At 36.7% G+C, this 13,868-nt stretch overlaps 1 protein-coding gene across 4 annotated transcripts in view; it reads left to right on the top strand.

The window, feature by feature from the left end:
- The first annotated feature begins 5,221 nt into the window (after nt 1-5,221).
- LARS2 (leucyl-tRNA synthetase 2, mitochondrial) overlaps nt 5,222-13,868 on the top strand; it is a 515,565-nt gene continuing 506,918 nt past the window's right edge. For all 4 annotated transcript variants that reach the window (XR_008402566.1, XM_053714561.1, XM_053714560.1 and 1 more), the window contains exon 1: nt 5,222-5,244. The gene's annotated coding sequence lies outside the window, so the exon portion shown is untranslated. The remainder of the gene's footprint in view (nt 5,245-13,868) is intronic.

The following is a 13,868-nucleotide window of genomic DNA, read 5'->3' as shown; positions in this document are numbered from 1 at the left end:
AAGATAACTCTATAAACAAAATTTCAACTCTGTCCCATAAGCGGTTTCGGAGAAGAAGATTTTTATAGTTTTTAAAAATGGCGCATACGAAACAAAATGGCCGCCAAGCTATGCTTTGTATGGCTTTCAAATTGCACATACTAATGCTCACTATAGACCTCTACAATTTGCAGAAGTTTCATGAAAATTTGCAAATGTTTTATTTCACGAAGGCGATTGCGCAATGCGAATTTTAACTGCAATATTGTCTTTAAAGGTTATGACTATGTGTAATCATGTGTCTATTACACTGTAATATTGTTAAATATTTTAAAACTAATGTATAAAGTGCAAAATTATGCAATTAAATGGCGATAAAAAGGTTAATGTCTCATAGCAGCCATGTTGATTATGGAAAAATCACAGTTTGAACAAGCTTGGTAGAGGACCTTGCAAGGAGCATATGTGCAAAATTGCGTGTCATTGCGCTAAGCGGTTTAGGAGAAGAAGATGTTTGAATATTTTCGCAAAATGCAAGATGGCTGCCACATCATGTGACCAAGGCACTTCTCTTGAGCAATAGCAATTTCATGTCATAGTAGCACTAAGCACAGCGAGTTTCAAAGTTGTAACATAAGCAGTTCCAGAGCTAAAGATTTTTAAGCGTTTGTCGAAATTTGTTGCAAAAAGCAATATGGCTGCTAGAGCATGTGACCTATGAGTTCAATTTTGCATGAGATGTAGCACAGCAATAGGCTGTACCAACATACCTGATTTTAAGAGCTTTGCAAAAACAGTTAAGCAGTTATGGGCAATTGAATACAAAGCTTGGCGGAATAAAAAGAATAATAATAATAATAATAATAATAATAATCCGAACAATTAACAATAGGTTGTCCTGCAACTTTGTTGCTGGCCACCTAATAAAGCAGATAGATCACATGGGCACGCTAAAATTCTTAAAGGGACCGATCACAGTAGATGCGCACACAAATCTGCACACAGTCTTAAAGGCACAAACCACAGTAGGCACACATGCACACAATGTGCGCCAGTCTTAAAGTGACAGATTACAGCAGGGTTCTTCAAACTTTTTTCACCAAGACCCAGTGCCATGATACCACATATCTTTGCAACCCTATTTTAATACTTGGTTTGAAAATATTAGTAAGTAATATACAAGATAGCTGCAAGATAGCTGCAACTTTTGCAAAGTGACTAAATGTGTGCATACTTTATTCCTAATTGTAGTCAAACTTCAAAGTGCTGTAAAATGTAAGACACACACACATTCTCATACAACAGACACACCACACACACTCTCATACAACAGACACACATTCTTATACAACACACACCATCTCATACAACATACACCCCACTCACACTCTCATACAACATGAACATACCACACACTCTCATACGACAGAAACACAACACACACTCTCATGCAACAGTCACACCACACACACTCTCATGCAACAGTCACACCACACACACTCTCATGCAACAGACACACCACACACACTCTCATGCAACAGACACACCACACACACTCTCATGCAACAGACACAAAACAAACACCACACACATTCTCATACTACACACACACACTCATACAACTAGGGTTGCCACCTCAGTCATGTTTTCCTGGACACTTATGAGTTACACATGATGCAGGGTGTGCAGGGAAGAACATGTATTGTGTTTCTGGACAGCACTATTCATATTCCTCACTGCAACATGTGTAACTTATAAGTATTCTGTATTTTAAGAGACGGGTGGCAACGCTACATACAACACACACACCACACATACTCTGATACAACACACACAAGCCGCGACCCAGTAAACATGGTGTTGCGACCCAGTAATGGGTCCCGACCCATGGTTTGAAGAATCCTGGATTACAGTATGTGAACGCAAATCTGCACACAGTCTTAAAGGTAGAAACCACAGTAGACACACATTTGTGCCAGTCTTAAAGGGCACACACATATCTGCACACAGTCTTAAAGGAACAAACCACAGTAGGCACACTCGCACCATGTGCCCCAGTCTTAAAAGGGCACACCACAGTACATGCACACACTCAAATCTGCACACAGTCCTAAAGGTACAAACCACAGTAGACACACTCACACAGTGTGCCCTAGTCTTAAAGGGGCACACCACAATATTACAATATTATTATCTGCACAGTCTTTAAGGTACAAGCCACAGTAGACATAAGGTGTGCCAGTTTTAAAAGGGACAGATCATGGTACGTTCACACACACAAATGTGCACAGTTTTTATTCACAGCTTTATTGTTTGAGTAAAAGATGACAATACATGGAAAAAAGCTAATATAAGTAATACATGTTTTCTGAGCATATAAAAACAGAGGTTCTTTGTCTCTTTCCTCCCGTACTTTACCTCATATTGTTCTTTGAAGTTCTTTAGCAGCGCCAACAGGGCTGTATGCGCATATAAAAACAATAATTTCTAGTAAATCCAAAAACTTTGAGTTTGCAAGTTCCATTTTCAAATTTTCCAATAAAAACATCACCGGTGTATTTCACATGACAGTCTGATACCATACTCAAAAAATGTAGTTCAATTTAATCTTATGACAGTCAGAATTTGCTTTTAGAGGGGGGAGGGGAGAAGGGTAGGTAAGGTTCGGTAAGACACCTCCAGGTATGGAGGTGGGGGGGAAGGGAAATTAGACATAAACCTACTAATGTATTGGGCTGTTCATAGAGCACTCTTGATGGGGCAATTATGATAGTGTCCTGAAGTAAATCAGAGTCCCTCCCTTTCCCTCCCAAGTCAGACACATGGTCTCATGGGTTGCAATTTTACCCAGTCTCAGGTAGTGGTATCTCTCCTGTTGCAACAGATCCCCGACACTGGCCCTCCACTCCCCCACAGTTGGGGTGTTTTGTGATTTCCTGTATTTGGGTACTAGGCTTTTTGCACAGTTAAGCATTATAAGAAGTAGTTGTTGTTTGGCTTCCTCAACCACAGTAGATTAAATTGTTCTGGTTGGCTGATATAGTAGTATTTAGGATGTTATTTATTTCAGAGTAGATTCAGTTCCAGAAGGAGCGGATGTGTGGACAGGACCACCAAATGTGCAAAAGAGTACCCTCTTCTCCACATCCCATCTAGCATCCCCCATTCACGTTTGGATAATTTTTTAAAGCCTATATGGGGTCAGGTACCACCCTTCACACAGTTTTTAAGGTAAAAATAACAGTAGGCACACGCACGCAATGTGTGCCAGATTAAAAAAAGCAGATAGATCACATGGGCATGCTTCTGACATACTTAAAGGGACACTGAACCCAATTTCTTTCTTTTGTGATTCAGATAGAGCATGCAATTTTAAGCAACTTTCTAATTTACTCCTATTATCAAATTTTCTTCATTCTCTTAGTATGTTTATTTGAAAAGCAAGAAAGTAAGTTTAGATGCTGGCCCATTTTTGGTGAACAAACTGGGTTGTCCTTGCTGATTGGACAGCACCAATAAAAAAGTACTGTCCCTGGTCCTGAACCAAAAATTAGCTGGCTCCTTAGCTTAGATGCCTTCTTTTTCAAATAAAGATAGCAAGAGAACAAAGAAAATTTGATAATAGGAGTAAATTAGAAAGTTGCTTAAAATTGCATGCTCTATCTGAATCACAAAAGAAAATATTGGGTTCAGTGTCCCTTTAAAGCGACAGATCACAGTACACACACACAAATCTGTACACAATCTTAAAGGTACAAATCACAGTAAGCACACAATGTGCGCCAGTCTTAAAGCGACAGATCACAGTATGTGGGCACACGCACAGTCTTAAAGGTACAAACCACTGTAGGCACACACACAATGTGTGCCAATCTTAAAGGGACAGATCACGGTACGCACAAACATGCACATAATGTGCCCCATTCTTAACGGTACAGCTCAAACCATGTGCATGCTCCTAAAGGGACAGACACCCAAAATGAACACAACCTTTAAAGGGACATATGTTGCATGCACATACCAACATATTTAATTATTTATTTATTTAAATAATGAACCAAGCCACGTACAAGGTTATCCTTGAAGAAAACTTGCTTCCTTCTGCTCTGACAATGTCCCCAACTCTGAGGATTGTTTTTTTTTCCCAGCAGGACAATGTTCCATGACACACAGCCAGGTTAATCAATGTGTGGATGGAGGACCACCAGATCAAGACCCTGTTATGGCCAGCCAAATCTCCAGACCTGAACCCCATTCAAAACTTCTGGAATGTGATCAAGAGGAAGATCAATGGTCATACAAAGCCAAGCTTCTTGAATTTTTGTACAAAAAAGCTGGGATTAGAAATCAGGGTTATTCCACCAAATATGAATTTCTGAACTCTTGCCAACTTAAAATATTAGTATTGTGTTGTTTAAAAATTAATATGAACTTGTTTAATCTGCATTATTCAAGGTCTGAAAACACTGCATCTTTTTGTTATTTTGAACAGTTATTTTGAACAGTTGTCATTTTCGGCAAATAAAATATCTAATGTAAATATTTGGAATTTGGGAGAAATGTAGTAAGTAGTTTATGGAATAAAACAAAAATTTTAATTTTACTCAAACACATACCTATACATAGTAAAACTAGAGAAACTGATAATATTGCAGTGGTCTCAACACACACTATATATATATATATATATATATATATATATATACACACACTATATATATACACTATATATATACACTATATATATACACTATATATATACACTATATATATATATATATATATATATATATATATATATATATATATATATATATATATAGTGTAGTGCTGGAAAATACGTAAAGTTCAGTGAACAGGTTTAAAGGATGGAAAGGATTGGCACTTTCTCCAATGTTCTTAGCCACACTCACACCCCTGGATCTGCTGTCAGTCACAAAAGGTAACATCAATACTTTGCAGCCCCCGTGAGACAAGCCGCATGGTTACCAGAGGCAACCAGTGGTCCAAACTTCCTTCCTGTCGCATTTCTCAGGTCCTAGAAGTGGGTAAAATTGTGCACCTCTGCTATGTGACTGACGGCTTTCAGTGGCTGAGCAATTCAAAATGCGCTAATGTGTAACAAAATCGATTATGGTGGTAAACCGTTTACGAAATTTTCTTTCTTATTTTTTTGTTTTTATTTGTGTTTTCTTTCTGCTTTCTCTTACAGGACCTTAACAGGAAGCGGAAGCAGCGTGGAGGACGAGGAGAGAGGTAGGACATGTGAGTAGAGAAGGAAATGTCTATTCTAAATGAATGGGTTATGTCAAGCTGGGGAGGGTCGTAGGCTGACCGTGACCAGGACGTCTAGTATGGTCATGCCGCTAGCCGGGGAGCCTATATGAGACTTTTCTAAATTAACTTTTTTAATTGTTAATGAAAAAAAACCCCACAGTATGTCAGTTAGCTAGAACAGTGTTATGTGTGAAAATATCGTTTAAATAGATTTAACTAAAGTATTTAGTCATGATATAGCCATGCATTACAGTTTAATAGAAAAATAAATGTTGCTTCATTAATATATATCTTACCCCTTGATTGTTAGTAATTGTAGTGATCTTCGGCAGTTAAGTAGTTAAATATGATCATTGTTATCTTCTCCATTTGGATGTTTGAACTTGTAACAAGACTAAAAGGTTAATAAATTATGATTAACTGATAAAACATCTTAACTCCCCTTTACTATCTTTTTTAAATTTTTTATTATGGTCTTCCATTTGGGTTATCATCTTGATTCAAAAATATTCAGTGTAATTTCTGGAGGAAAAAAAACAGGTTTCAAAGCACAATTGTGCGTTTAAATGCTTATTTTGAAACAAATTACTTTATTTAACTTTGTGTTCAGATCTATAAATTGATTAAAAAATATTTGCTATAGTTTTATTCCAGATAAAGATATAGCTAGCAAGCAAATTAGAAGCAGGCATGGGTCATGTGCTCTAGCCACTGGTCCTATCATTGAACAGAATGGAGAGATTCCAGGCGTGCACCTTTGACTATGTTATTCACCCTTTTGAAATGTTAAATACATAAAATAGAAGGGACTGTATTTGTAAACAAAACAGTCATAGATTTTTAGTTTCATATCTAATCACTGCTGCTGAGGGCAATTAGGAAGAGATCTGAAGCAAGGTTAAAGGGCCACTAAACCCAAATTTTTTCTTTCATGATTAAGATAGAACATACAAATTTAAACCACATTACAATTTACTTCTATTATTTATTTTGCTTAATTTTTTACATATCCTTAGTTGAAGAAAAAGCAGTGCACATGGGTGAGCCAATCACATGAGGTTTCTATGTGCAGCAACCAATCAGCAGCAACTGAGCATATCTAGATATGCTTTTCAGCAAAGAATATCAAGAGAATAAAACAAATTAGGTAATAGAAGTAAATTAGAAAGATGTTTAAAAATGCATTCTCTTTTTAAATCATGAAAGAAAAAATGTGGGTGTCATGTCCCTTTAAGTTTATGAAGTCTGCAGAATGCATTTTAAATTATCAGAGTTAAAAACTCCACCAAAAATGGCAAAAAAATAATGAAAGCATGTTTCAAAGTTTTTTTTTTTTATATTCATAATTAAACATTTTAAATTGCAATCAATCTACAGAACACAGTGTGTTTGGTCAAAGTGTAGTTGATCTTGTGCCAGTGACCAACTCCAGAATAGGCAAAGCATTCCAAAACCTGAATATTTCCTGCACCATATTTAAATTTAGGTTAAATATGTGATGGCAGCATCGCATGCCACTGTCTTTTCACATGGACTCTGCACCCAATAATGTATAATTTTTTGTTGGTTCGTAACCAGGACATTTTTCCAGTGAAATTATTAAATTGTTTTGCTTATTTAGACTCTTTTATGAAGACTTTTTTTGTCTTTTGCTTATTGTGGTATGATGTTCTCACTTGTATTGTACATGCAGATGCTGTTGTATTCTGTAATGATGTTAGCTGGATATACTAATCTTCTGATGTTGTGGTTACTTTAGGTCTGCCTGGTCTTGATTTGGATGAAAATAATTTTGTTTAAAAAAATATTTTCACTTATCTCCTTTTCCTAACCAGTGCACTTGCTGGAGTTCTAGTTGAAGCATTAGTGGGACGACACAAATATAATTAATATCTTGCGTTCATAATTTAAAGACAAATGCAAGTCAAGTGTGTTTTAGGAAGTTACTATTTGACTGAACAGCTTAGAAAATTATATACAAATTGTGTATAAAGAAAATATAAATTGCAATATCACTAATATTTAACAAAGAGATTTACAAAATTGATTTGTATTAGTGTTAAATAAGTTATTCTTGAATGATACGTATAAACTGGTTACACTTTTTTTAGTAAATGATCAAATAAAACATAACTAGTTGATGATGTGGATTCAGACTCTTGGGCCCTCTTGGAACAAAAACATCTATCTATCTATCTATCTATCTATCTATCTATCTATCTATCTACTGCTTTTATCAGCTGTTTTTTAGATTTTATATACATTTTTTCAACCTCTTACAGTTTACTTTCCACTTGCAGGGCTGTTGAATAAATTTATAAAACTTTAGTATATTTAAGCAAACAGAACTTAGAAATCCTTTAAATGAGGTTCAGACATAAACATTAACTCCACACAGGAGAGAAATGAGCAGGTATGAAAAGATTTCTATCATTACATACAGAAAATGGAAGTGGTGTAGCATGGCATGTAAAAGTGAGAGCCAGAAAAAAAAATGAGAGGGATTTATTTGGTGCTCTAGCCATAGAGTGGACACGTCTTCTATAACATTATGAAATTCTTTAACTTTAGTGAAAGTGCTTAACCCAGGGCTCGACAAACCCAGGAGCCTGGTAGCCACTGGCTTATAGAATTTTACCCCTGGCTCCTAACTTTTTGGGTTATTCTCCATATGTCTATATACAAATTCAACGGTCTGGCTCCTAAATGTTCTTACTGGCTCCTAATTTTTAAACACATTTGTCAAGCACTGGCTTAACCCTTAGACAACGTTAGTACATTCCATGCCATCCTAAAAGCACTGGGTTTTAAAGCCATTTGGACGGCATGGAACGTCCTAGCATTAGTCCTGCTTCCTCCCGCTTCTAGGAAACAAATAATAATCAGATTGGGGGTAGTGCCTAGCTTAGTAGGCAATCCCCCATGATCCGATCCTGGCAGTTAAGTAACGTGATTGCATTGACGATTACATGACTGTTTCCTGCAAATGATTATTCATTCCAATCCAATCCATTCCGATCCTGAACATTTGCCCCAACATGAAGGGATGAAAATACTTGAAGACACAAAAATAAATATTTACATTTGCAATAATTGTTTTTAAAAAATGTATTACATTGCACATGTATGGTAAACATCATAAGGGATTTTTAAAGAAAACACTAAATCTGTTAAAAGCCTGAAAAGTATATTTTGTTGGCTTTTATCTGTAAGTTTATTAATTTAAAGGGACACTAAAGTCAAAATTAAACTTTCATAAATCGGATAGAACATGCCATTTTATATAACTTTTCTGATATATTAGCTAATCTGCTTAGTTTTCTTGATATCCTTTGTTGAATACCATTATTAGGTAGGTTCAAGAGAAGCAATGCACTGGGAGTTAGCTTCTGGTTGGTGACTGCACATACATGCCTCTTGCTATTGGCTCACATGATGTGTTCAGTTAACTCACATTAGTGCATTGCTGCTGCTTCAACAAAGGATACCAAGAGAACAAAGCAAATTTGATAACAGAAGTAAATCGTAAAGTTTTATTTTTTTATTTTTTTATTCTATACTATCTTAATCATGATAGAACATTTTTGGATTTTATTTCCCTTTAAGCTGTATAAACTATAGATAATTATTTTTTATAGGGATATTTGTAGAAGATTACAACAAGTTAGGAGCCAGAACTACAGGGTACGTAACGTCACTGGTCATTAAGGGGTTAAATGAATAAAATAAATCATATTGCATACCTAAAAAACCCAGTTAGGTTGTTAAATTAAAATTAAAGGGACAGTACACTGTAAAATAGTTTTTCCATTAATGTATTTTAAATGACTTGTTATACCACCTGCAGAGTATAAAATATTTGAGAAATTGCATTTTCGGGTTTATTTGTGTATATGAAGTAGCTGGTTTTGTGCTTTGAAACCACAGCCTATTACAAAGGGTTGACCTTAAGGTAATATAAGATCTCATTATGTTATCACTTTTATGTACACAAACTTGCTTCCTTATCTTATAATTGTTTGGAACACCAAAGCTCAATACATAGAGAGAACAATGGAAAATTATCATTTTATTACTTAACTATCCTGCATCCCACTGAGAGTGTAACTTCTTCTGCTGGCTGTGTTTACTTGGGTTTGTCAATAGCGTATATTCCAGTATCAAAACTTTCAGTATAGGTTGGGAAACCACAAGCTAAATCAGCTATTACAAATGCTGAAATAGGAGTAAAGGAGCTACTTGCAACCAATTTAATACACTCTAGCTGGTAAAAGGGATCATTGGGAATAATTTAAAGGGGGGAAAGTTTTGGGTGAACTGTCCCTTTAATGATTTTGCTCACACCAGTGTCAGGTTCTCACTCTCTTTGATGAGTGCAATGCGCAAGAAAGCAGAACAGTCTCTGAAGTGTGCTCTGTGGAGCGGATCATGAAGTCTTTCAGTCCTAAACTCACTGTCTGTGCCTATGCACAGCACTCTGATTTTATTTCCCCACCTACAACTTGATTCAGTCTGTAAAAAAAATCCCCTTAGCGATAGGCCATTCAAAAGATCTAATGGGCGATCTCCTAAGCTGATTTGTTACAGTGAGTAAAAGCCTCAGCATTTGGTGCAGAGTGGCCTTGTAAAAATGCACTGTGCACACTTTGACTGCCCTCTTAAATTAGTCCCCACCTCCTGCAAACCTGTTGCTTGTCTATCAAGTCAAGTAATCGGCAGGTGCACAGCGGCCTTGCAAAGAGTGACCGCAAGGTGTGCACAGCTGTTTATAACCTCCCACCTAATTGGTTCCCTGCAGGCCCACCAGGAAATCTCTCGGCGTTTCAGTAGGCCATTCCGGCCTTGCTCAGTTTTGCTTTTATCTGTAAACATTTTACAGAAGCCATCATAACAAAGGTAACAAATTTTCTATTTTTTGCTCCAGCAAATGGCATCTTCTCCCCTTTTTCATTCTAGAAGTGTTTAAAGGAGCAGTTAACACATTTTTATTTATAAAATCTTTAGTTATGCATAGTAAAGCAACTTTGTAATATACTTTATTTAATTTAAAGTGGATTTTCTAATTCTTAGAACTGGAAATGCATACTGCATATACTTCAAGGCTAACCCTGCTACACATTTCCCCCTAATTGGCTTTAGCTTATAACAAATGCAAAACAATTCACTTTATACTAACATACTGACCATGACTATCTTTATTGTCTGCAGATTAAAGTCCAGATTGGCTACTCTAAATAAGACAAGTGGTGGTTGGAGTTTGGACTTTTAAAAACAATGGCAGCAAAAAAAGACAACTAAAATGTTTAAACTTAGTGCATGTTATTCTATAGAGGTTAAGAAATGTCTTGTAATTACAAGGTGTTAATTGTCTCTTTAACACCATTGACCTCTTTTTTTTGTTTTTTGTTTTTTGGAAGTCCAGTGAGTAATGAGGGGATTGGCTAGAGGCACTTTTACATTTTACTCATATATATGCTAAAGATTATGCCTCAAAATAAAATTAGATTGTAATCACATTTTTTAAATCTAATAGGACATTAATTACCATGAATTAATTTTACTGTATATTCTACTTACATTTGCAAAATGTGGTACAAATGCACATGTTGAAATATATAATGAGCAGTTTGGAACTGCTTTCTGGATGGATTTGGTCCTTTGCCATAGACCAGTGGTGGGCAAGAGGTAGATCGTGGTCCACCAGTGGACCGCGAATGAATTTTGAGGTGACCGCCTGGAAGATTTCAAAAGTCTGCTTAATAAGAGAAACATTTCTCACACATCTAGATTCTGAGTGAAGAGCCTCGTCACCGTAGATGTATGAGAAATGTTTCTCTTATGCAGACTTTTTAAATTGTCTATAACGGCGGTATGTGTACGTCAGCATGCGTGATGCAGCTGTAGCTGAATTCGTTGCTCCAGCTTTGGTTACTGCCTGTCCCAAACTCTCCTACTTTTTGTCTCAAGAGCGGTCAGTCCATAGTGCAGACTCTTCATGCGCCAGGCTGAGATGCTGCTCAGTATCCCTGGGTTTGGCAGTTCCAGGTCCTGCTCTGTCTCATATTCTGCTGCTACTTTATAGCTCTGTCCTCCGTTAATTGTCACCAGGCTCTGCTGGGTAAATGGTCTGGTGTTTCTTTTTTTCCCAGGGTCTGTTACTCCCACTAAGGTTCTTTTACTTACTCTGTACCAGGCTTTGCTGCTGCTCTCTGATACTTTCTCTGACACACTAATATTAGCTAAATTGTCACCAAATTGTGCAGGTCAGAGCTGTTGCTGCTATACCAGTCTCTGGTTGCTGTGTCAGGTGGTACAGAGCCTGCAGGTCCTGCTGCTGTCACTGTCCCAACTATTTGCAATAGTCTTCAGCTAGTAGCGGACGGTTCGAGAGCAGCCAACAGGACCTGCCCCCTAACAAACTTGACATGGCGTCCAGCCAATAAAATGAATTTATAGAATGAGTCTGTCTATGATTGGCTAAGAATAGTTCATTGTCATCGTTGTACCTGAGCTGTGGGTTTCCCATGTGTTCCAGGCTTGATTACTCCACTAGCCCTAGACTCGAGCCGTCTTGATTGTTATGGTTCCGGCGTGACATAAGGAGAGAGCTCTCACAGTAAGTAAAGAGCGCGGATGTATTTATTATTAAAGAGCACGGCTTATTTTTTAAAGCTGTATTATTTGTGGCAAAAATAACATTTTCAGGCAGCAGGTTCTATATGTGGCAAAAATAAAATTTTCAGCCAGCGACTGGTGTTTTTTTTTTTAGTTAGGTGACCACGTCACTTGGAATAAAATTATAGGTAGCCCTTGCCTTACAAAAGTCTGCCCACCCCTGCCATAGACCATCAGCTTTTATCTACTTATACAACTGTCTTGGCGTTATGCTTGGCGACATTTTAATACTCATATCCAAACACTTTCCAAGTTATAAGCCCTTTACTATGCAACACCTCTAGAATTCATCCACCGGATTTTAAAAGTACTGAAACTGTAAAGCATAAATCCAATTCTTTGCAACATGCTATCTGCATCAAAGATGTTCAAACAAGAATGCACCTTTGTGACAAGGTTTTTATAAGGGATGCACCTTCATGTATGCAAGTCCAAGTCACGACCGTACATTTCACAGTGCTTTGCCTACATTAAAGAACTCACATTCACGAATGCCAATTCAGTTCTGCTAAAATCCTTTGCCAGAAAATATCATAAATTCTGTTGTTCATTTTTTTTTTATTACGCCAAACTAGAAATGGTGCATTTACAAACAATGTATAAAAATATTGTTACAAACAAATCTTGTCAAATAATAATAGTGACAAGATAGTGATTGCTTAATCATGCCCAATATGCTCACCATTTCAAGATATAAATGCCATTCAGATGGTTAAGCAGTGGTAAGGATGGAATTGGATTGCAATAGGTTCCTTTAGAACTCATAATTGCCAAATACCATTTGAAACCAGCCAAGTTATAAAACGCCAGTACTGTTAGTAACAATTGCGACAGTGCAAGTGGAACTAAGAATTAAACATTCCCAGAAAGAGATTTCTCCATGGAATTTGTAGATGTGTGGGTCCTGATATGACTTTTCCTACATATTCCCTTAACTTTACAGGATATCACATACTCAGCATGAATAAAATAGCTGAAAATTACCTCAGCCGACAGATTGTAATCGACCCCCAAGTGTTTAACCTCCATAAAAGGGTTGAACACATGGAGCTAGTTTCCATTGCTGTTGTAAACTGTATAAACTGGTGAGAACATAAGATATCTCCATAGATGGAGATACTTGTTACCACTAGTTTACATCAGCAATGGAAACTAGGTCTTAGTTAAAGTCTTCTCCAGAGTTGCAGTGAGTTTCAGGCCTTGAACTGGGAACTGATTTGCAAGGCAATTAGGAGCAGCATATGTGCATAGCCACCATACCGGCCATGTCCAGCTGAGGAGTAGAATTGTGTTTAACATTTTTTTGTGGGAGTTAAACACATATAGGCACATAGTAATGCAATTGTATAATGTTCTAGTTCATTAGAACATTTCATTATTGCACTGTTATGTTCTTTAACTCAACTATAAACTGTTCACTAAGTTTAGTTAAGCAACCTTTTCAAGCAAGCCCTACAACGTTTGTCTCACTCATTCATAAATCTTTAGATTAGAAAATATACAGTTTGGCCCTTCTCTATAAATCAGTTTGTATTGTCTAATATCTGGCTTATAACATCACTAATGGGCTCTAGACTGGCGAGATTCCCTAAGCCATTTTTTACCCTGAAATCAGGGTGTCTCGCTAAGGGGCGCATACTGCATTTTCTTATTGGGAGAAGATACATTACAAAAGTGCACAATTAAATTCATCATTTAAAAATCATACAAAATGAATAATTTAACCTTTCAGACAGAAATACGCAGGAAAAAAAATTGTATTGTCGAGGTGCATCAAAAAATCGTAATAAAATTGTTCACTAAAAATCCGTATTTTTATCAAAAATGTAAAATTTCCCTTAACATTTTCGCACGAAAGATCTCACAGTTTATTCTCGCAAACTAAAAGGTGGTGAGATTTTACCAAAATACTTATAACCCTAATAAAAAACACATCC

The sequence above is a fragment of the Bombina bombina genome, chromosome 5 (assembly GCF_027579735.1).
Source record: "Bombina bombina isolate aBomBom1 chromosome 5, aBomBom1.pri, whole genome shotgun sequence".
NCBI classification, from domain to species: Eukaryota; Metazoa; Chordata; class Amphibia; order Anura; family Bombinatoridae; genus Bombina; species Bombina bombina.
Note: the sequence above shows the minus strand (reverse complement) of the source record. Positions and strands in the feature narration are given on the sequence as shown.